A 25,617-nucleotide genomic window follows, 5' to 3' on the forward strand; every position below is an offset into this window, starting at 1 on the left:
TTAAAATCCCCAGATGCTGGACATAGGAATGTAGGGGTTAGTGTTTGCTCAAATTTTTCACTTTTGCTTCACTTTTGCTTTGGTATATTTCCTTGGACTGTCCTGATTTCTTTTGCATTACAACATTTTCTGTGTGACATTGTATGTTGGAAACATGTAAGTTGTATTTTAATCTTATAGGTTCTCACAGTTCAGAGTTTTTCTTGAGTCTCAGAAGAGTCTGAGCTTTTGAATTAGTGTTGAAACTTTTGAAATATGATGCTTTTGAAGTTGGGCTGAATGCATTTTTCATTATAAAATGAACATGAAACTTTGGGGACTGGGGGTTGAATGTAATAATTTTAAAGTAATATGCTTAGGTGTTAAATTGATCAGGAGTGCTTGTGATTTTCGGCTTGCTAGGATGTAGAAGACACACATCTGGTGCCTGTGAGGGTGTGTTCAGAGAGGTTAATGGAATTGGATCAGCCACCTTGAATGTGAATTATATTCTTGAGTAGACTGGGGGCTCAGAGTGAATGAAAGGCAGAAAATAAGCTGACCATCAGTATTCATCTCCCTCAGCCTCCTAATTAGGATGTGGCCAGAAAATCCACAATCCTGCCGTCATGTCCGCACTAGGATGAATTGTACCAGCTCACCATAAGGCAAAAATGAAGCCATCCTGTTAGGTATTTTCTCACAGTAATGAGGAAAGCACCAAATACAGGAAGCAACTCATTCATCAAGGGATCTACTTTTGTATATATATGCTCACTCATGCCTGATAAATTCTACACTATTGATTAATTTTCAAATATGGATGTGAGGCATCAAAGAAACTCAAGTTCATCTAGGGTAATTCAGGCATTTGGGCTAATAGCCACTTATCAATGAGTGCATACCATGTGTGTCTTTCTGTGATTGGGTTATCATCCCTCAGGATGATATTTTCCAGTTCCATCCATTTGCCTAAGAATTTCATAAAGTCATTGTTTTTGATAGCTGAGTAGTATTCCATTGTGTAGATGTACCACATTTTCTGTATCCATTCCTCTGTTGATTTAGTTTTACCTGGGGTCTCTGCCTGAGGGATGCAGGAGATGGCTGGTGTTCTTGAAATAAGATTAAGGGAGGGAATAAAATTGATTATGTGGTGCTAACAGATGACTATAATTTCAGCACTTGGTTTTTGAATGGCTAGAGGAAGTGTGTGTGTGTGTGTGTATGTGTGTGTGTGTGTGTGTGTGTGTGAGAGAGAGAGAGAGAGAGAGAGAGAGAGAGAGAGAAAGAGAGAGAGAGAGAGAGAGAATCAAAGATGACTTCAAGGTTTGTGAAATTCATAATGCATAGGACTGAGGCTTAGTGATTGGGAGGGTGAGTTAGGAGATGAGGTTCTGAATTGAACTTCTCTGCTGCTTGAGAATAGCAGTACTGATAAATAAATAAAAACTTTATTTTCCCTGAAAACATTTTGTGAAATAAAGTGAATTCTGAATTGTAGTAGTTTTGCATCTCAAAATAAAAGCACGCCTATATGTTTATCTCTCAAAATTCACTTCTTTGTGCCTATTCTTATCTCCAAAACAAAAGACAAAAGGAGAGATTATACTGACCTAATCTGAGACAGATCCCAGTGGCATAGCTTATGAGATTGAGCAACAGAATTAGTAATGCAGCATTGGCAGTCAAAATGCAGAGATAACATGTCTACGGTGTGCTTAGTCATAAATGGGGCATCTTTATTATACCTCTTACCTGCATGACTCAAGGACCACCTTGGAGTAAGGGATAGAATACTGTATGGTCACAGTCTGGAGAGGATATGGCTTAAACAGAACCTTCTGGACATGGAAAGCTCATGAACTCAGGGCAGCTGTGGTTCCTGCCCGAGCCCATCCCGAAATCAAGCCAGTCAACACTAATCTGGATCAGAGAAGAGCTCACCACTCCCTATCTCTAAGGTGAGGGGCTATCGACAGTTGCTGGCTATTTGGGAAGGAGAGTCTATCTGTTTTCCTGAGGGTGTGACCCCATGGCTAGTGAATGGCTGCAAACCCACGAAAATATATGCAGCTTTGTTTGGAATGTGAGGGACAGGAAGGGTGGGAGGAAAATTTAGGAGGAGTTAGGAGTAGGGTGTGAATAAAATAAAGAACATTGAATATATATACATATATATACACACATAATATATACATATATATATGCCAAAGAATTGATAGAATAATTATAAGAATAATGTAGCATTGGATGATTGTACTGACTGGTTTTGTGTGTCAACCTAACACAAGCTGGAGTTATCACAGAGAAAGGAGCTTCAGTTGGGGAAATTCCTCCATGAGATTCAGCTGTAAGACATTTTCTTAATTAGTGAAAGGGTGGGGAGGGCCCAGCCCATTGTGGGTGGTGCCATCCCTGGGCTGGTAGTCCTGGGTTCTATAAGAAAGCAAGTTGAGCAAGCCCAGCAAAGCAAGCCAGTAAGTAACATCGTTTTATGGCCTCTACGTCAGCTCCTGCTTCCTGACCTGTTTGAGTTCCAGTCCTGACTTTCTTTGGTGATGAACAGCGATGTAGAAGTGTAAGCTGAATAAACCCTTCCTCCCCAACTCTTCTTGGTCATGATGTTTGTGCAGGGATAGAAATCCTGACTACCACAGTGATGGTGTAAAGTAAACAGATCCATAGATTTGTAGTTGTGAATGTGAGTAACTGACTAAATAAAGTGGAATGAGTGCACACATCTTTCTTATAGAAAGATTCAAAATAATATACCATATGATCTCCAAAGGAACCATAGAGCAAACTCCACTCCTTAGCTTTAAATAGTCAAGGGACAGTAATTTATTTCTAAAGTGTAGTGTCTAAAGAAGAGGAAAATTGTTACTTTGCAGTAAGAATCATGACACAATTGAACGTATCCATGTGATTGGGTTACTATGACCACTCATGAGTCATGCACTTCTGAGAGATCTGTTGAGAGGGATATTTTCCTTTTAGGACAAAGAGTCTCACAGATACATAAGTATAACAAGTCTGTGCAAAGTAGGATCCTGCATTGGCTACTGAGACAGAAATACACCATCAAAGTAAAAACTGGTGCAGTCTGAATGAAGTCTGAGGTGTAGCTAACAGAAACATAGGTATGTGGTTCTAAGTTTTAAGACCATGCCCTAGTAAAGTCAGATGATGCACCTGCTATGTAGGAATCACCTGTACTGTCTTTGTACTTCTGCAAATCAAGCCAAAATTATTCTAAAATGTTAGGTAACACCAGCAACATTTTAGCTTAAAGTTTCCATTAAATGTTGCCCACCTTTGTGTATGTTCAGAAACCTTCTTGGCTATGTAGTCAGAGCATCATTTATGCATATAGCAGCATTTTTGTGCTTACTTTTATTCAGCTATGAATACACCTGTTTTAATTGACAACTCTTTTGAGCACTGAGGAGCTCACTGCCCAGAAACTTTAGCAAATGGAAAGCCAGTGCCCACACGCAAGTTAATTCCATACAGCGATGAATATATACTATTGTTCCAGAGCTCAAGAAGAGGTGGCTGCAATCAGTGTGATTGTGACGAGATGGCTCTGGGTTTGTAGCATCAGTGAAGGAAGAAGTTTCAGATCAAAGAGCTTAATTCCTTCCAAACCCTCCAGACCGCACACAGATTGGGTGTGGCCTCTGGGGATGATTCAACAGTAAAGTCATCTTCAGGACCAATAGCAACCTCTTGTTCTATTTAAATTACCTTGGCGAGTGTCACTCTATAGAATGAGTAAGAATTTTTATGAAAGTAAAGTGGCTATTTAATATTTAATATTTAATAATTCTGTAATGCTTGGATGTTCATCAAGATCAGTTTGTTATTCTTGGGAAGAAAGAACAAGAAAGAATTAAGGAAATTCACTAACATTGAACTTTTTCTTTTTTTTTTTTAACCTATCAGTAGCACCATTGACGTGGGGCATTTACATCCTTAACACTAATCCAGACTGATATTATGAAGCTGCTCTTCCAGTTTTCAATGTCTAAATAATTCTAGAATGACTCAAGTTTTGTTTGTATTCCCAGATTTTCTCAGTCAATTCCCTAGGCTTTCAGACTGTGACAAAGATGCCTATCCAATTAGAAAATTCAATGAAAAAAAAATAAAACCCCTCAGAACACATCCATCTTGCTGTTGGGTGGTGTGGTGATAAAATGGCTGATGGTTGATGATGGATTTTCCTCCATTCCACTGAAGCTATGCGCAGCCACAGTCCTTCATTTTGCCAAACAGAAGTTTGGAAACTTTTTAAACTAACAAATTATTTGCCAGCATCATAATAACGTTGAGCTTCTAGATAATTGTAGAAAAGTTACCTTCCATCTTCCTTATATCTGGAAACATTTTTGATAATTTATTCTTTTGATTTTAGGTTTAATGATTTCACACTGATTTGATAGTCATATATTTAGTATATCTAATCACATATATTAGGATTATAAAATATAGCTAGTCATGAATTAAGCTAGACTTCTTGAGCTAGACTGATAAACTTTTAAATACATAGAAATTACAGCATATAGAATGCTTTTCATGTGATAAAATGAACCACTAAACCCAGCAAAGATAATTATTTGTAGATTCTGATCTTCAGATTCAAACAGGTTCCTGCTAAAAATGTTAAAATTGGTAGTTTTGGTTTCTGATTTTATTTGCACATTTTCTCAGAAGATTACAAAATCCAAGCTAGTAAAACTTACTATAACTTTGTTTTGAGAAAAACTTTTTTGATGGAAAACATCTTATATGCAGAATAGTAATCGACATCCCTAGGATATGTTTAGGCAGTTTTTACTCTTATTTTTTCATTGGTTTCTCTTGGATTATGAGCTTTCTAATCTGATCCTCAACACTTATACTCTTTCATTTTGAAGCTAGAGAGATCTTTTTTAACATCTATGCTCCCTGAAGGAAAATCCTGCTGAGCTAGCATTTTCCTGATGATCTTTTTGGGAAAAGCCACACAATTTAATCCAGTCGAACTACTGTGGCACAACTTTGGGATAAGAATAAAAAGAAGAGATAGAATGGAAATTTCCAAGAATTTATTAGCAATAAAAGGTTTTAACTAGGACTTTTTCCAGTTATTTGTTTCCTGGTTGTTGAAATTGTCTAACAGAATTCTGTGGAAAATGGTCAGTAGCTTGTGTTCAAGGGATCTGGAGCAGGGGCAGGGGCTACTCTTTTTTTTCTTATTTTCTCTCTTTTTTTGTTTGTCTCATTTGTAACCTTTAGTCAAAATTCTCACCTCGACTTTAACTATGAGTCTCTTTTAGATTGAATATTTCATCTTGTAGCTGCATTCTTTTGACGATTGGAGCCTTTTAAGCATTTTAAAGCAGAAATTTAAAGTGTACAATAAGTTGTTAGTTTCATGTCAGCAAGAAAATGCCTCTAAGTGTTTCAGGCATTAGTCTCTATCATATCTAAATACACTGCAGATTTTTCTGGATAGGCTAAGATAAAAATCTACCTTGGCCGTTGCATAGTCGTGTCTGAGAATGTCATAAGCAAGTGTCTCAGTTCCTACTCCTTGGGATTATGAGTAAGAAGATACAGAAGGAGTCACTTCATCAGCCAAAAGACTGAAAATGTTCTGAGTATTGGGTAAATAGCAAATGTCATTAGAATTTCTCAGAATATCTAATGGAATTTACACATTGTAATTTTCAGATTAATGTGAATGTTCCGAACACATATTTAGAGAACAGAAACCTAAAAGTAAAAACAAAAATTCTAGGGGGAGTAAAACTTTCAGAGGCAATATCAGTGTTGTAGACCTGAGGCTGACATTTTTTCATTTCACTCTTTCACAGTTTTATGTATTAAAGAACCCAGAAAAAAATACTTTGGGGAGTAATTTAATTTTTTTATCTTTTATTTCAAAGTAAAATAAGTAGCTTTTGTATTGCTAGCTCTGATTTATGGCTGTTTTGCAAACAGACTTTCCAAATTTTTTTTATTCATTGAAAATTCAAAAAATGTGTACAATGTATCATGATCAAATCCACCCCAACTCCCTCCCTCAAGTCCTTCTGCGCTTTCTATGTGGACACGCCTGCCTTTTACCTTCCTATCCTCTTTGTTAAATGTCCTTATTATAACCCATTAAGCCCATATGAGCATAGAAGTGAAGCCACACTCCCAAGGAAAAATAGCCGTCCCCCTTAGCAGCCATCAATTGCCAAGCATGCCTCAGCAAGGTTGGGTCCGCGCTAGACTCTTCCCCCTCCACATTGCAGTCTTAACAGCTTATATAGCTGACCGCTGATGCTGACTTCTTGTATTCAACAGTCATGACGTACCCATTGAACAAGATTTCACAGCGCTTCTCCCTGTCCTCCAGGTCTTGCATTCTTCCCTCCCACTCTTCGGTGTTCTCTGAGTCTTAGGATAGATCGAAACAGATGTAATGTCTGCCACTGAGCACTGACAGCACCTACAACCACTCTGCTTAAGCACTAACCCCTACACAAAGAAGTGCCTCTGGCTTTTAAAGAAAAAAAAAGCCAATACCTTTATTTTTTTTAAGTATATAATCTCTCTGGCTATAGCATTTTAAATCCATCCAATCATTACTTTCAACATAGAGCTCAAAAGACAGATTTGCCTGACATTCATCTTATTAATATGAATACAATGAGGAAGCAAATTGGCATTTATGTGAAGTAGAAACAGAATGCTGAATAACTCGTCTCTAGTCAAAGGTTACTTCTAGACTCGTTTGCTTAAAAATCAGCACTAATCTGGGACAGTAGGATGACTCAAGGCATTAGCTTCTTCACCATCAATATGAAGATTGTTGTCGGGTTGACTCAGTGCTTTCTATTCCTTTCTTCTGAGACAGGTGAAGGAGATTGGGAGGAGGAGCAAAGGGTCATGGAGTCTAGTACTTTCGTCTAGGTATCATTAGCTTCCTCAGTGACCCCAGATTGAACTTCTGATGTAGCCAAGTCTCTCCAAAGACTTTTAGTCACAAAGGGAAATGAAATGAGGGTACATGAGTCACTGGACATTCTTTAAAGTTCCTTGCAAAACACTTTCCTAAGGGGCAAGCGGCAGTATCATTCTTGTCTTGAAAGAACATAGCACACATAGTTGAATAACATGAAGAAACCATAATAGGGATGGTGCAGACATTTAAATTCCATCCAATATGGTCTATTTGGTAGCTAAGACCAGCGCAGCAAAAGAGAACTTCTGCCCTTTGCTGGAAACTTCTTATGAAAAGCTTCCAGGAGCTTAAATCCTTTGTACTGGAGCACAGAGGCTAACTGCCACCTTGAAGTAGCATTTTCTATTGTGGAATTAGTTGGAAGAAGATGACCCTTTGAGTTGAGGGCCAGAAACTTTCTCCCAGAAAAGATTTGCAAAAGTTGGGTCAGAGTGTAGTAGAATTTATTGGAAATGCTTCATCAAATCCTTGGTAAGTCAAGCCAAGCTGCTCCCTTTATTTCTCTGAAGGAATAGCCCTCAAAGGAGAGGCAATCTGGTGCAGTTCAGGAATGTCTCTTTTGAACCAGCTCAGAACATACTGTGCAGGACATTCAACGAGAAGCTTCCTATTAAAAAATTGTCTCTTTTAGCTGATGTAATTATTTATTGTGACTTACCTAACAAGTGCTAGAATATAATAAAATTGTCAGAATATCACAAATTAAACAACTATATTAACTTCTGATCATTTGTGTGCAAAGTAAAGACATATTCTCAAAGATACAGATATAGATAAAGCTGAAAAATGTTTTGGTTAAAGACATAGAATAGACACTTTTTAAATTAGCAGACAATATCTGTTTGGATTTCCAGTTGTATTAATGTATAAAATCAGAGTGTCTGTATTACAAGAAAGGAGTATTAGACTTTAGAGTAAGATCATATCCATGATAGCTAAATTTTAAATGAAAAGAGGAAAATCAAAGCTTGTCTTTTTTCATATAAAATAAGCCTCTTAGCACCATTGTTTATATTTAGAAAATGTGAAAACTATTTAAAAATGAATTTAATTAAATTTTGATCAAATTTAATATTGAATCTTTTTCATACCAGATAGCTGTTGGCTATGAAATTAATGGAGTTTGAACTTCAATCTTTCAAAAATGTATAAGGTTTTTATATAGTTTCAATTATATTAATATATATTTGATAGTATAATATTGAATATATGTATAACATCTAGATTGAGGAAGTAGCTTATTTGCATAATTCAGTAAAAACCGAATGGTATGTATCTGTTTACCTTTTGGAGTACATTTTTAGCTATACCTTCACTTATTACTAAGTAACTTTAAAGTGCTATGACATTAACTGAAATATTGTCATTTTTGGAAATAGAAATTCTATAGATCACCTAATTATTGTAATTTGATTTGCAAAACAATAGAAATTGTCCGTTAATGTTGTTGACTAGAGCATACCAGAATTGGGCTTGGAAAACCCATGAACTGATTCTTGACTCTAAATAATTGAGATAAATAGCATCATAGGTGCTATAATTAATTTTACAGGGTACCACTAGAGAATAGGCATGAGAGAGCAGTGTTTACTGTAGCTGGGACTTTATTGGTAAATAAAGAGACGTGTCTGATACAAGGTAATAATTAACATTTGAAAGCTGAATTCAATTATTTGTCTTCTGGCCCAAAGTTAAATTTAAATAAATCTTTCTGACAGAAGCAGCATTCATATCTATACTTTGGCCATTTCTGACTGGCCTCCTTTGATGACTTTCCCTGATGATTCTTCATTTTATGACTATTGATCAAACACTAATCATTTCATTACTGACATATTTTATTCATCATCTGTCTCAGTTGTTTTCGTACTTGAATATTCATCTGGGTGGGTTATTAAACACGGTTGTCTCTGGGTCAGCCAGTCTGGAGTAGAGAAGACAGTTTTCACTTTGAACAAATTTTCAGTCATGCTAATGTTAAGGACCTGTTTCAATTAGCCCAGGCTATTGTATTATTGCTACTATATACAACAGACACTCGTTTCTAACAGTTCCTGTAAGGAAGGTCTAAGGATGCCAGATGTATAAAATAATTCTAATTCTTCTTCCTCTTCTTCCTCTTCTTCCTCTTCTTCTTCTTCTTCCTCCTCCTCCTCCTCCTCCTCCTCCTCTTCCTCCTCCTCCTCCTCCTCCTCCTCCTCCTCCTCCTCTTCTTCTTCTTCTTCTTCTTCTTCTTCTTCTTCTTCTTCTTCTTCTTCTTCTTCTTCTTCTTCTTCTTCTTCTTCTTCTTCTTCCTCCCCCTCCTTCACCGTCCCCCTCCTCCCCCTCCCCCTCCTCCTCCTCCTTCACCCTCCTCCCCCTCCCCCTCCTCCCCCTCCTCCTCCTTCACCCTCCTCCCCCTCCCCCTCCTCCCCCTCCTCCTACTCCTCCTCTCCCCCCATCTGGGTGAAATTATTGTTAGGACGCTCATCTCAGTTCATGATGCCCATTATCTTCATGTTTCTCCACATGGTGGGAAAGGGTAGTTTGCCCATTGGTTACTTCTTATAAGTATGCCAATCCTCAAAATAAGGGCTCTATCCTAAGGACCTGACTACTCTCAAATGTCCTACCTTCCAATTCCATCAACTGGGATTAGTGTTTTAGCATGTGAATTGGAATGGAGCACACAGATATATGCATCCAGAAATGTGTTAAAAAATAAAGGTTTATTTGATTTCTAATTGAGTCAAAATTGGTTGACAATAAGGAACCTGCATTTTCATGTCTCCCCATCAATTCTGCATATCAGTGATATTTGAACACCACTGATGTCCATATCTCTAGTTTTACAAATAATAAAACTAAGATGCAAAAAGTCACGAGTTATTTGTGGAAAATATGCAATGTATAAGAAACAGATCAAGCTTTCTTTCTCCTGCCTTGTCTCCCTTCAATAAATCACAACAAGTCACATTCTGAGTACAGCCAATATTATCATCATAACTTTCAATGTTCTCTTTCTTTGTAAGTTATTTTCTTAATTCTTGGATATATTTAGTGAAGTCCCAGATCATTAAATGGGGGAAAAACTTTTTACTATGTTGGGGATGGACAGGCTTACAATAGAACAAAACTCATCCCACTTTTCAAGAAATTTTTAAACTTGTAGAAGCTATCAAATTCCCACACATGGCAAAAATACACCCGCATAGTGGTAATAAAAGGCAGAGTTATAGTTAAGTGTCACTGAAAAAGCACAAAAGAACAGAGGAGGGCTTTGGAATGATTAAACAAATATATACCTGGTAGACAGATACTGGTCTACTTGCCAAGCCCTTTCTTCTTTATTTTCCAATTAAAAGTAATAAAACTATTTTATTGAATTTCAGGAAGTTGGTACTTTTTAAAAATTCTATATCTTCTGCACACAGATTAGCATTCTGTTTACTCTAGAAGCACAAAACCTTGGACTTTACCATTGTCCCTTCTCTCCTGTGTCACACAGCATAGAAAACCCAAGTCCTGATGCTTCCCTAAGCCCTTCTGAACTGCTACAGCTACTCTGTGACCATCCCTAAGCAAAGGACAAGGAAGTAGGGTGGAGTATTTACAGAGACCAGCTGCTGACTGTGAACTCATTCCGCAATGTGGGGAATATCTATACAAGTTATGCCACATGCATTCTGGAATACACTGTACCCAGAACACAGGTGAGTTTCTCTTTGTGTTCTGTATGGCTCAAGCCAAAGCTGATGATATTATCTAGTCCCTGAGGGAGCTCAGAAGTTTGGTAAAGGTCAAAGGGAGACTCCTTAAGCATTCAACACTGAGGTGCGAGAGGACCTGGGAACTTCTGCAAGTTACTTGTGGTGTCAGGGTCATACGTCCCCCATGTCAGACATCTGTCCGGATAAAGCACATGAGCCCACTTCTGGTGTGTGTAGTGGCTTCTGGAAACTCAAATGAATACAAAACTAAATCATTGCCTTAAACACTGGGAAGAAACCTGGGTACAGCACTATGTTAATCTATGGTTTAGTTTCTGCTGTCTCTTTAACAGTTTTACATTCTTTTTTTTAAAAAAAATACAAATTATTGTATTTTATTTGACTCCCATTGCAGTCCTCCCTTCAAACTTCTCCATCCAACCATCCTCCTCTTCACCTCTGAGATGGTGCCCTCTCTCCTCATCCCCCTTCCCTGGGGCATCTCTATAGGATTAGGTACATCCTATCCAGCTGAGGTCAGACAATGAAGTCCTCTGCTACAAATCTTTGGAAGTTCCCAAGGGTCTGGGTGAGTGGACACTGTTGGTTTTTCCTATGGGATTTCCACACGCTTTAGCTCCTGCAATCCTTCTCCTAACTCTTCCAATAGGGGTCCCAACCTCAATTCAGTGTTTGACTATAATTATCTGCATCTGTCTCAGTCAGTTGCTGGTAGAGTCTCTCAGAGGACAGCCATGTTAGGTTCCTGTTTGCAAGCACAACATGGCTTCAGGAATAGTGTCAGGGTTTGGTAACTGCTCATAGTATGGGCTCCAAGTTAGGCCGGTGTCTGGACAGCCTTTCCTTCAGTCTCTGTTTTACGTTTTTATGAACCAAAGCAACAGCAAGACTGACACAGCAGCAAGGAGGAAAGACGACTGTGGGCCTGTGGCTTCACTGGCACACGAAACTCACTTGAGACTGAGAAGGGGGTCTTAAAATAAAAAGTAAGCAGGGGGATGGAGGATGGGATAGGGGGTTTCCAGAGGAAAAAACCAGGAAAGGTGATAACATTTGAAATGTAAATAAATAAGATATCCAATAAAAAAAGTAAGAAAATCCTCCTTCCATCTCTCCCCAAAAGAAATACCTGCAGACCCGTAAGGTCTGTTGGAGTTAACAGCTAATGAGTCTGTAGACTTCACTCACATTGGGAACATCTATTGAAGTCCTGGTCAATCATGCTACACATAGTTTCTCCAGATACACAATGTGTCCAGTTGGTAGTATCTGCGTTCACCACACTAGGATGGCCTTCTGCCAGAGCACCACATGGAGTTAATAGATATCTACAGAATCTTTCACCCCCAGAACAAGAGAATATATCTTCTCAGCATCTCACAAAACCTTCTCCAAAATTGACCATATAATTGGACACACACATAAAAAAGCTGTGGCATATATATATATATATATACATATATATATATATATATATATATATATATATATATATATATATCTCCACCAAAACTAGATAAGATTGATGAAGCTAAAAAAACACATGCTGAGGGCTGGAGAGATGGCTCAGAGGTTAAGAGCACTGTCTGCTCTTCCAGAGGTCCTGAGTTCAATTCCCAGCCACCACATGGTGGCTCACAACCACCTATAATCAGGTCTGGTGCCCTCTTCTGGCCTGTAGTTGCATACATGCAGGCAGAAAGTTGTATGATGTATACATAAATAAATAAATAAATAAATAAATAAATGTTAAAAAAAAACACATGCTAAAAGGGATCTTATGTAGATCTCCTGAGAGACACATCCAGAGCATGTCCAATACAGAGGTCAATGCTAGGAGCAAACCACCGAACTGAGAAAAGGAACCCCTTTGTGGGGATTAGAGAAAGGATTGGAAGAGCTGAAGAGGTTTGCAATCCCATAAGAACAGCAGTGTCAACCAACCAGAGCTCCCAGGGACTAAACCACTACCCAGTGACTATACATGGACTGACTGAGGGCTCCAACTGCATATGTAGCAGAGATCAGCCTTGTTGGGGCACCAGTGGAAGGAGAAGACCTTGGTCCTGCCAAGCTTGGACCCTCAGTGCAAGGGAATGTCGCAGGGCAGGTGGTAAGGTTGGTAAATGGGGGGGGGACACCCCTCTGGGGGAGGGGGAGGGGATAGGGGGCTTATGGACAGGAACCAGGAAAGGGAATAACATTTGAAATGTAAATAAAGAAATATATCTAATAAATTTTTTTTAAAAAGTTCGCATGGTAGTGTTGGTAAACTTTGAGAATCATAGTTACTTCTGAGGTTTAGTAAAGCACAGAAATCCAATTTTTCTTTATATAGGTTCAGATTCTGGAGATATATTTAGGATACCTGATGATGTCTAATTCTAAAATTATAATTCTTCTGAAGACTTAAACATTAGAATATAATTGCATCATGTCCCCCCTTGCCTTTAATCCCCACAACTCCTCGCACTTATTACTCAAAAGTCCTCCCCTTATTACTCAAAATCAGAGGCTCCTTTATCTTTAGTTGCTATTGTACCATATACAGATGTATAAATGTCTACGTATGCAAATACAATGCTCTCAGTCCAATTAGTGCTATTTCTGTGTCTATTAGGGCCGACCATTTGACACTGAATTAAATTAGAGGGTCTTTGTGAAGAACTATTTCTCTAAACATTCTTTAGCTTCTTGTGGTATGTGGGTTTTTTTTTTTTTTTTTGAGATCTATGGGTGGGATTTACCCGCTTCACACTAGTATGTCTATTGCTATTACATAATTTTGAGATATGATGGGAAAAGCTTCTGTCATTTCTAGGATACCTAACCTCACAGCAGCTCTCCTGGAACTCTGGCTCATACAGTCTTTCTGCCCCATCTTCTGTGATGGTCTCTGAGCCTTAGGTGCAGAAATAGTATTGCAGAGGAATTAATTGAGGCTGGATACTCAACTCTCACTTGTTCTATTTTGATTGATTTTAGATTTCTGTAATGACTTACCTTCTGTTGCAAAGAAAGGTTTCTTTTATTTGGGGTGAGAGTTACTCACCTATAAGTGGGTATAAGGCTAGATATTTATAATGTAGTTAGAATTTATGCTCATTCAAAATATTAAATATTAAAGTAGTAAGAATGGTGTCTACTCTAAGACCCATGACCTTAATAGCCCTGGGTGGTGGATTAAGTTTCTGGTACCAGACATGATGTCCTTCCTGTTGAGAGGGTCTTAAGTCAATAAGAGAGACGTTGGTTACTGTCGGTATCAGGACCACTTATGCAGTCAGATTGGAGCTATTGGCTATTATGAGTGCCACTTATGTGGTCAGGCTGGTCCTTGTGGTAGGTTCGTAAGCATCACGGCTCATAGGACTCTAGGTTTCTTCTCTCCCTTGGAAGCTTGCATAGCAATTTCCAGGACTACAAAAGCTAATTTTCAGGGAGGAAGTGACAGGTCAGAAACAGCTTATTTTCTCTGGGTCTTGTGTCGAAAGTGTATGTTGTCTTCAGCTATAGGGATTTACCTTCCTTTAACATTTGCAAGACAACCAAGGGAAACAGCAATAGCCTGTATTATTTCAGAAGTTTGTTGGCACAACGTCTCTTCATACATTTATTATTCCATATACCAAAAATAGTTTGTTTCTTTTATTTTAAGAATTAATGGCAGCCTCTCACCCTGTAACCGCAGCTGACCTGGACTTCACCATGTGGAATAGGCCAGTTTCCAAGTCTCAAAGATCCACCTTTCTCTGCCCTCTGAGTACTGAGAATTAAAGATGTGTACCACCACACCTTTAATTCCCAGAACTTGGGAATTTTTCTTACTGTGCTAGAGAAAAAAATGCATTCTAAGAAATAAGAGGCAGAAACATTGTTTGAACATGTATATTTTCTCTGAGATCTTACTAGTTTAAATTATGAGTTTCTTATATCAACCTTTTATGAATAAAAGTCATCCAATTTATCTACTTATCTGGTCATCATGACAAAGAAATGCCATTCAGAGTATGGCAGGGAAAAATGAAAGGAAGGAAGGAAGAAAGGAAGGAAGGAAAGAAAGCAAGGAAGAAAGAAAGAAATCAAGACACTATTCTTGTTGGGACTATACAATATAGGAATTTCAACTGCATGAATGATATTTTAAGTCTATGTTTATTCATCCAAAGTTCATTAATCAAATTGAATTAACCTTTTCAAATTGCATAGGTGTCATCTCCTTCCTTCCCCCCTCCCCCTACTCTGTGCACTAAGTCAGTATGTCTAAACCATCCTTACAGAGCAGTGAGGACTTAGGGATCATTACTTCCACTGTAGTTCTCAGTACTGAGCTTTTGATCATTGAAGCTACATAGCTTCACGTGGGTGTGTAGTGTGGTTAAAACAGTTGATGACTTGTTTTTCTTTGACTATTTAGCAGGCATTTTAATGAATAAGGTCTGAATTATTTCTTGTACCCACAAGCCATAATGAATTCATCATTTCAGAAGAAAGTATTTTTATTTCTGAGACACTATGTTCTGAAGAGTCAACCCAAGCTGTCTACTGAATTACATCGGATTGGCCTGGGACTTTATTGCTAGGTTTTCCATTAGCTCAGGGCTGAAGCTCCCTGCTGATGTGACTGAGAGAGCCCTCTTTGCTCGTGGACCAGGGAGAGAAAAGCAAGAGATAACCACAAGGCGATGACATTTAACAATCACTCACAGCTATTTTTTTCCGAATATGACAGATATATTCCCCACTTCTCCAGTTACTTTATGAGAGGAAATTTGAATATAGATGAAACACAAGGACCAACATTTTAAGATTACCATATAGAGGGTATAGAATGCCATTTCAAGATCTGATGTTTATAACCACAGCATATGAGAACCATTTCCCCCTCTGTTCATACTCCACACTCTTAATCTTACCATATAAAACTGTTATAAGTATCACATACCATATTTTTATGTCAAATTTTAGAGTAAGGTTCATTTACATTTGGTACCTAAGACCAATAAAACTTATAAAACCTTATGAATTGTGGGGTAATAATAATAGGCAACATTTTATATTTAAACTTAAAATACTGCCTGATATGTATGTGGTGACAAATATTGAAAATATGATGGACACATGTCATGTTGTTTCTCAGGTAATACATTAGCAATAGCTAACGTGATTTTCATCACTATTCATTATTGAATATTTATTATTGCTGCCTCTGTTTTACAAGGAATTTGACATATAGTTAAATGATTTACTGAAGTTAAAAAATTGACCAAACTGATATTTGAACCCAAGCCATAGGTTCCAGGATTTGTGATCTTAAACACTAAAAGAGTCACACATGTAACCAATTGATTATTTATGTGATCACATATGATTTTAATTCATGTAAGTGGTCTCAGCCTAATATGATTGAGGCTGACAGTGAGAAGGTCCCTTATAAGGTATCAGGGTAAATTCTACAGTTGTATAATATTGAGCATTTTTTTTCAGTGTTTGGCTTAGTGGGTACTGTACCTGTTTTAGGAGACTAATTTGCTCAAGTAGAAAAGTGAATGTATTTAAAAAAGAATGAAAATTATCTCTAAGCTTTGAAAAAAATTGCATTTGAAGTAAGGAATTCTGAACTCCGATCTTCTTTGGCTTGGTAGCTCTGTGTTTCTCTCACTGCACGAAGCCCAGCAGACCTGGTGGGTAGTGAGCTCACAAATGTACTGGGACTGAATTTCAAGTTTCAGCATGACCCTTGGCACGCACTGGCAGTACACCAGTGGCTAGCTCAAAGAAGCTTACGATTTTGATATTGATTCAGTCTGCATTCCCTTCAATTGTATCATACTTTTAAAAGTTGTTTTTAACAGCTGCTGTGATAAAAAAAATCAGTGTGAAAAAGGAAATGAATGTGCAGTGTCCAGTGATTCTTGAGTTTGGGGAATCATGAGAGTCATGTATATATATATATATATATATATATATATATATATATATATATATATATATATATGACATATGAATATTTTGTTTTCAAATGGTTGTTAAGGCATATCGGATATATATTTTGATAAACTTAAGAAAATCTTTATTTGGATGTGGTCACTTAACAAAGAAAATTGTCAGCTATTTAATTTGTACTAGGATCACCATGAAAACTCGGAGTATTGAGCACACATCAGGGGCCTGTGAAATAAGAATGTTGAGGAACTTCTGGAAGAGCAAATTAGCTTGGGGTGCATCAGGACATTTTTTGTTTTACAATTCTGTTACTTTTATTTTTAATAATTCAGCACATTAATAGTTATATATCTGCTTAAATATGCATGAGGCTGATGCCAATAGCTTGAATTGTATCAACTCCAAGCCCCAATGCTACATTCCTAATAACAATTCTGCAATACCCCAGCAATCTGCTTAAACATAAAAGCAAACAATAATAAAACACAAAGCCCATTTGTCTTTCTGTGCTAACAGTTCAAAACATATTCCAAATACTGAGTTAGGATCATGTACCTGTACACCATGAAATGACCATAAATTTAGTTTAAAATAATACACAAGAATCCACCACATGTTTAGTAGAATTTACACCAGAATCTTTCCAACATAGACTCCAGATGAGAAATGTGAGCTAGGATGATCTTCACAAAGAAGTGAAAAGAGAAAATAATTTGCCTCCCAAGATCTGTCCATCTTAGCTAGTTGTAAGGTCAATCCACCAAGTTCCATAGTTCAATAAACCAACAAGTATTACAACCACGAATGTGACTGAGCCTTTTGGACTTCTAACTTCCTGGGAGACTATTTGATCTCATGACTATACATGAAGTCTGGTAACTTTAAGTTATCATTTCTTTTGAAATTCCAGCTTCTCAGGTCTCTCTGTACATGAAGTGACAAAAGATGCAATATGCATTCTCTTGCATCAGAACATTTTTAACTCCAGTATTTATTTGAGAATCAGAAGAGATGCTATTAAATTCTAAGGTAACCGTAATAGTCAATGAGTCTCTGGCAAGGCAGAGATGAATTCAAGTAACTTGTTAATTTCATGTATCACTAACTGGTAGTTAAATACTCATTATCTATTTATGGATTCTCATATATTAAGCTAAAGTTAACACATTAACTGTTAGCTAAATGAGTCAATCATTAACACACCATCTCTCTATTTTTGTTTTGTGGGACTTATATCTCATGCTTGGCATGAGCTATGCTAGAAGTACTATTTAGCCTTGAGCTACACCTTTTAGGGGCAATAAGCAGGGCACAGTAGAAGGAGTGAGGCAAAGCCCAGCTATACAGTAACCCTGCTGCAGGGACAATGTGGCTTTTATGCAGCTTTAGAATAAAGGCATGACTCATTTACAAAGTGTTGACTCTTCTGCATGTACCCCACCTTTACATGCAATCTTTTTTTTGCTGAATACTACTTTTTTTATTAATATTTTTTATTAACAAGTATTTCTTATTTACATTTCGAGTGTTATTCCCTTTCCCGGTTTCTGGGCCAACATCCCCCCCTCCCCTTCTTTATGGGTGTTCCCCTCCCCATCCTCCCCCCATTGCTGCCCTCCCCACAACAATCATGTTCACTGGGGGTTCAGTCTTAGCAGGACCAAGGGCTTCCCCTTCCACTGGTGCTCTTACTAGGATATTCATTGCTGCCTATGAGGTCAGAGTCCAGGGTCAGTCCATTTACATGCAATCTTATGAACAACTTTATGTGGTGAGTGTTTCATAGAGTTTCCATATTCTAATGACACATAGATGACTTTCAACTGCTCTGAAGATTTTCTGTGCCTTTGATGATGGTAGAACTAGTTTTACGTGATCCTGGTCCAGAATTTTCATCTTTCACTTTAGCTGATTTCTTTTTCTTAGATCTACTTTTTCAGACTTCACAGGGCTTTCAAAGGCTCCCTGTCTGCTTTGCTTTGCTGTTTCATCTCTCCCTTAGCAATCCCAGAAGACTTTTGAGGAACCAGCAGGACTAGGATGGACTGACTACCTTCTGTTATTAAAGACTAAAATTCCAACGAGACAGGGCAAGGAAACTGTCTTCCTATCCTATCTTACAGCCAGAGAAAAGGATTTAAATCCCTAGTAGTGGTGATTGGCTACTAAAAAGTAGCATAAAAAATTTAGCCTGCTGGACCCACTGTATACTAGAAGACAATTCTTCAAGGAGGGTGAGATACAAGATACAAATAAAAGTAATCTGGTTATACCAACCTGTGGGAACCCAAAGGCAAGAGCTTAGGAAGCCACTTCATGCATTGCTCTAGGAAAGCCATTCCTGTGCAGCTTGATTCAAGGAGTGAGATTATTGGCTATTTGTTTCTTTCCTTTTCCTCCCCCACAACTTTTAATTTTTAGCTTTTTGTGAATTTCAAATCATGCACCCCAATCCCACCCATATACACCCTCCACCCTAATAACCTCCCTATGAAACAAAATAAAAATAAAAATTAAATCTTGTGGAAGCTGAGGTGTGTCGTGGTGTGTCACCCCCAAACAGCTTTACTTGCAAACTTTCATTGCAGTGAGTCACTGGTCTAGTTCTCAGGCCCTGACTTCTGCTACACCAGCAATACTGGAACCTCACTGGGACTCCTCTTAGATACCTTGTGGTTGCCCTGTGTTGTGGAGGTCTTGCAGCTTTGGTTCTGCAGGGCAGGCTCCTTCATTGTGCTCCAGCAGTTCATAGATGGGGTAGATGTTGGATTGGGTCAACTCAAAGCCCTGGATCTGGGCCTGAGTGGTAGCTGAGTTGGTCAGGCTGCCAACTCTCGCACAGTCACAGTCATACCACACTACGTAGGCCAGCTCTCCAGCACTGCCCAGCCCTCCAGCACTGCCCAGCCCTCCAGCACTGCCCAGCCCTCCAGCACTGCCCAGCCCTCCAGCACTGCCAGGCTGCAGAGACAGCTCTCCTGCATTCATGTACTTGGGGGCTAGCTCTCCCTTGCCTCTACAATTAGGATCCACTCTCTGAGTGCTGCAGCTGACTAGAGGTAGGGACAGTTTTGCACAGCCCTCAGACATGAACATGGTCCCAAGCAGTAGCTCAGAGCATGGACATCTTCATGACCTTTGGTAATAACATGGGCCACAGATATTGGCACAGACTCCTGCTGCTGCAGGGCCATGGACCCAGACATGGCTCTTGGATTCAGCACAGGCCAGGACTTCACCATGACCTCGGGTGGACTTTGTTATGGCATCTAGACTACCTGACAAATCTAGGGATATATGTTAGTCAGATTTCCTCCTATTCTAGGGTCAACACCATCAGATATCTCTGGGCTAGCCAAGAAGGGGCTGAGTAAGATGACCATATGAATATGAATAGATGTTGTGTGGTAAGTCTAAAGAGAGAGATATAAATATTGGAGAGAGATAGGAGTATATGTCCCAGCCCAATAGGTAAGAAAACAAACATGACCACAGTAAAGATAACCCTACAGATAGTCAATACGTTTTTAAGTAAATTGAAGTATCTGTAACAGTCTTCCTGTTTTCCTTGTAACGTCTTCAGATGTTTGGTGCATTTGTTTTGAGTGCTATGATATTAGTTAATTAAGGATTATTTTCCAGTTGTTACAACAATTGTGACAAACTTAGCAGCTCAAACAATAGAAATTTATCGTCTTTTATCTACTGAGTTGGGGAGATGGCTTGGTGAGTAAGAGTACTTGCTATAGAGGCATGAGTACCTAAGTTTACATTCCTAGCACCCATGTTTCAAAGTCTGGAAATGGTTACCCATGCCTGGAATCCAAAAAGTGGAGGACAAAGACAAATAGGTCCTGGAAACCCATTGATTAGCCAGTCTAACCAAAACAACAAACTTCTAGTTCCATGAGAAAGAAGTACATGTACATGAAACCGATGTGCATGCAATACACACACATACAGAGAGAGACAGAGAGAGGGGAAGAGAGAGACACACAGAGACAGAGGCAGAGACAGAGAGAAAAAAACAGAGAGACAGACATGCACACACAGACAGAGACAGACACAGAGAGACAGAGACAGACAGACACACATGTGTGCGCGCGCGCACACACACACACACACACACACACACGCACACACACAGATCTAGCACAAATCTTCCAGACACATATAAAGAATTTTGGGCTATGGTGATATACACCTTTATTCCCAGCACTCGGGAGGCAGAGGCAGAAGGATCACTGAGTTCAAATCCAGCCTAGTTTACGGAGTGAGTTCTACAAGTTTATGGCAGGCATTAGGACTTCCCTGTCCTAAAAGCCAGTGATTGCTGTTCATTCGATGTTTCCCGTGTCAAATCCCACCCACTGCTTTATGGAGCTCTATTTCTGGCAATGTGCTACTTGTGCATTCTTACACTTGAGGTTTCATCTTCTAAATGCACCTCTTCTCCTTAACAAATTCATTCTGAACACTCACTGCTACAGTGGAGATGGCAATTGTAAGGAGATGAAATGAGGTCCAAAGAGTAAGCCCTACTTCGGCTCATCTCTGGTTCTAGAAGAGAACATCAGGAGAGCATGTGCAAGGAGTAGAGAGCATATGAGGACATAGTAAAAAGGTAGCCATCTGAAACCCAAAGACACAAGAGGCAGGACAAGACATAGTTGTTGACATCTTAGTATTGGATTTCCAGACTACAGAATTGTAAGGACATAATTTCTTTTGTTTAGACCAGCCAGTATTTTGTGTGAACTGAAGTTCCCAGAATAAGGCCACACCTTTGTTAAAAATTCTACTTGACTAAATGACTAAAATCTTGAGACTGTGGAGAGTTGGGGTGTATCACAGCTGTAGGAAAATTATTTTGGGCTGTCTTTATTACCCTTAATGGGTATTCATTACCCACAAATGTATCTAACATAGCATCCCTCCAATAAGTAGGTAACTCTGTCTGGAATGTATTCATTGACCTATAGTTTTCTCCAATATGAAACTCTAATAATGACTGATATCAGTCACTATCTAGAACATATACAATATTTTTTCTTGCTTTTCAGCAACTTATCTAAGTGGTTTTCTATCAGTGTATTTGGGAAACTCATTGATTTATGTCTTTCTTTTGTTCTGTGACTATAGATTTTTGTTTAATGCATTTCTACCTTGGAATATGTTATCATGGTGTGATAATTAGTTTTACTTGTCAATCTGATACAGCATCTCAATGAAGAAATACCTATGCTGGGTTTGCATGTGGGTCTGAATGTGGAGGATGACTTTAATAAAGTTAGTTGATATGGGAAGACCCAGCCTAGTGTGGATGGTACCATTCCCCAGGCAGAAAGACTTGAACTGTATCAGAGAAGACATTGCACCAAGTACAAGCAAAGCAAACGAGCGAGCAATCATGCATTCATTTCTCTTCGCTCTTATCTGTGGATGTTAGGTACGTCTTGTCTCCTTGACTTCTCTGCTATGATGAGCTGTAACTTCGAAATGAAACTTTTCTTCTCTAAGTTGCTTTTGTCAGAATATTTTATCACAGAAATTTAAATGAAACTATGACAGTTCATAACATAACAGAAATAGTTATTGTAAGGATAAGGCCCCTATAAAGCTCTTGTTGCCCAAAAGGCTAGGTTTGATTGCTTATCCCAATATACCAATTAAAGAGACAACTAATGACAATGAACAAAGGAAGAAACTTTATTCAGTAGAGCTGTGTTAGGAATGAAAAAAATGAAGAGGATCAGGGACTTCAAGTCCATTATAGCTACCAGCATGAGCTTTAAATAGATAAAAAAGAATAGACTGAAGAAAGAGACATACACAATTAAAAATCTTAGGCAATGTCTGATCTTGTTCACTGCTTGCATTCTACTTCAGCAAAGTGGCAGTAAAAAGTCCATCGTGCTTGAATGGGTGGTTACTGCTGCTCTAGGTTGCAGTTTCAGCCACATGAGTTATTGTTGCTCTTACCTACTGGTGCTTACTGCAGGCCTCTGTTATTTGTAGAATTAAGGTTGCTGAATGTTCAAGACATGCCTTACCTTTGTGTCTTTTTCCCTGAAGAGGGTTAGGATGGGTGGAGTACATGAATATGCCTTGGATAATTACTCTGCCTAAGTAGTGTCAGCAGGGATGTGGCTCAATAGAAAAGAGAATGAAGAATGAAGACAGAGGTGGCAGACGCTTATCCTGCTTTGGTTTCCTTGTGGGTACAGATGAGAAGTTGGTGCCTTTAAACACAGGCGGTTTCTGAATGCCTTTTATAATAAGACAGATCTTGAAAAACAATTAGTTAATTTAAAATTTCTGGTAAAAGAGATCTTGTTCAATCAGATCATGTACACTACTTTGAAATTATACTCATTACAAGATTATATATCTACATCTTTATATTCTTATATAGATGCTCATGTGCACACACATATATACAGACCTATGTACAAATAAATAAAAATATGCACCCAAATACATATAACATATATATACATAAACACATGCATATATACATATACACACATACAAATATATATCAGACATATGTATAGACACATATACAGACATATGCATAGACACATACAACAGACATGCAGACAGACACACTTATATTGACATACACAGATATTAAGGAATTTTAATCCAACATGGCTGCTCTGATAACATCTAAAGACCTTCTAAGTCTGTGTGATAGGGTTTGAATGTAGACACACCACACACCTTTAATCCTTCTTGCTTCATGTAATTTTAAAATGCATGCTTGCTCCTTGCCTAGTACCAGCAGTAGCCATCTCGCCCAGCTCCCACAGCTAACTCCACCAATCCTGCCCACCTGAGTCGCCATAGATGGAAAGCACCAGACAGCTTTAATATTGTAAAACCATCCAGATATTCTCCTTAGCCTCCAATGCCTATGGAGACTTCAAACTATTGGTCGGTCTTCAGCCTTGTCTGAATCCTCTCCCCCTCTCTCTCCACCTCTTCCTCCTGGGAGCAGGAAGTTGTACCTTCGATTGGCTTCTGCCATCTTTAATGACCAGAGAAGGTTCACATGAAATCACCTGAGTAAGTGATTCTTCCAGGGCAGCCCCTCTTGAAGAAGCAGAATTAGCACCAAAATATGAACAGCACCAAGGCAATCCACCATACCTTCTGCCTGCAATACATGCACACCCTTAGTATATAGTTTTAATCCCAAACAATTATGTCTAATTGAGGGGCAGACAAGGTGATGAATCAGAGAAACATTTGACAAAATGACTCAGAGATAAGATACACCCAACTCTCAGAAGAACAGACAGGAAAGGGAGGATATTTAAGAGCAGTGCAGGAAGAGATTCAGTCAGTTGAATCAATCTAGTTAGTCGAGTTCAGTGAGTGTAATTTCATTGCAGTCTGGATGCGAGTGACACTGTCAGTTGAGTTGAGTTGAGTTGAGTTGAGTTGAGTTGAGTTGAGTTGAGTACAGCTCAGCTCAGTTCAGTTCAGTTCAGTTCTCTTAAGTTTGTGCCACAGAGGCAGTTGAGGCCAGAGAATAAAAAGGAGGCAGAAGATTAGAAGAAATTGGCAGTTAGTTTGAGGCCAAACACAGCAATTCAGTGAGAAGCCAGATTAAATCCATCAACTTGATGAGGAGTTTGAGCCAGTACAGCTGAGTTGAAAGAATCAGGCAGAGTTCAGAAAGAACTAGAAAGGGTGAGCTTATTAAACACTAAGCCTCTGAGGTAACAATTACATCCGGTGAATAAAAGTCACTATTACACACAGGCACACATTTTCTTGCTCAGACAGCTGAGAAGGCCTAAAAGAAATGACACTCCAGTATCAGTAAGTACAGCTTGGGCTTAGCTCTTTTCTTTTCTTTTGACTCGTTGTTTTCATGTTTTCTTTTGCTTTCTTTCTTTTTTCTTTTCTTTTCTCCATCTTTTGGTCAGTTTCACTGTTTAGGATAGAATAGTCCCAGACTTACCATGTAGCTCAAGGAGGTCTCTAAGTTTTGTCAATCTTTCTGTTTCAGAATCCCAAGTACTTAGCTTATATCCCAGAGTCACCAGTTCTTAAATCTAGTTTTTAATTTAATGAGACAAGGGTCTTTGGAGACGTGAATGATACTAGGATTCTGACAAAAATATTCAAGATGATCCTGAAGCAAGATAATATTGATAGAAAGTAATACTGGACTAAAAAGAAATAAAGAAAGAAAGGGTGAGAGGGAGAAAGGTGAATGGAAGGATACTTCTACTCAACATAACCTCTGTCTAATGTAACAATGGGAGGATATCCTATATCAGGCCAGAACTCTTCAGAATTGTTAAGATCATCCAACACAAGTGAAGTCTGCAAAACTTCTACAGCCAAGAGACATGAAGAAGAAATGTAAGATGGAATCTTGGGTGGGAGGACTGGGTAGTGATTAACAAATTCTAAAAATTCGAGACTTCAGTTACAATAATGCATTAACACTGATCTACTAATTATAATAGATGAATATCTTCTTATTTTTTAACATTTTTAATTAAAATACAATTATATCACTACCCTCTTCCCTTTCCTCCCTCCAATGCCTTATGTCCTCCCATTCACTCCCTCTCATATTGATGGCCTCTTTTTCTTATAATATAACATAATACATATAATATAATTATAATATTAGTAATTATATATTACCTAGATATACACATACACACACATACACACACACATACACACACACACACACACACACACACACACACACACACACACACGGAAATATCTAAATGCAACCTGTTGTGTCTGTTTTTCTTGTCTGTATGTATATGATTTCAGAATAACAATGACCAGCATGGTAAGATATCCCACAAGTAGAGAAGTGACAACCTCCAGTGGAATATACTCTTGTTAATTTCAGCTCAGGGAACTTCTTTGTACCCTAAGCAAATCTCTAGAATTTGCTAGAGGAGACATATATTTGAGAACAAAACACTGTGTATT

The sequence above is a fragment of the Rattus norvegicus genome, chromosome 8 (genome assembly GCF_036323735.1).
Source record: "Rattus norvegicus strain BN/NHsdMcwi chromosome 8, GRCr8, whole genome shotgun sequence".
Taxonomy (NCBI): domain Eukaryota; kingdom Metazoa; phylum Chordata; class Mammalia; order Rodentia; family Muridae; genus Rattus; species Rattus norvegicus.